A 234-nucleotide genomic window follows, 5' to 3' on the forward strand; every position below is an offset into this window, starting at 1 on the left:
AGGATCGGGAAGAGGGTTCAAGCATGGTCCACGTGAATACTTTGAAGCCGGCGTGCGTCGATGCAGACGATGAAGGAGGAAAGATTGCTGTTGAAGTTGAATGTACGTGAGAGACAGAATTATGAGGACACCCAATCGCTCACTTTGAGCAGATTTGCTTTTGCTCGTTGTTTCGGCTAGCGATATTTTAGTTTACATCAAAAGACTTGTGTGGGAGGGGGCGGGGGAGGGGGG

Source organism: Diachasma alloeum, unplaced genomic scaffold, assembly GCF_001412515.2.
Source record: "Diachasma alloeum isolate Michigan unplaced genomic scaffold, Dall2.0 Dall_scaffold_00354, whole genome shotgun sequence".
In the NCBI taxonomy this organism is placed as follows: domain Eukaryota; kingdom Metazoa; phylum Arthropoda; class Insecta; order Hymenoptera; family Braconidae; genus Diachasma; species Diachasma alloeum.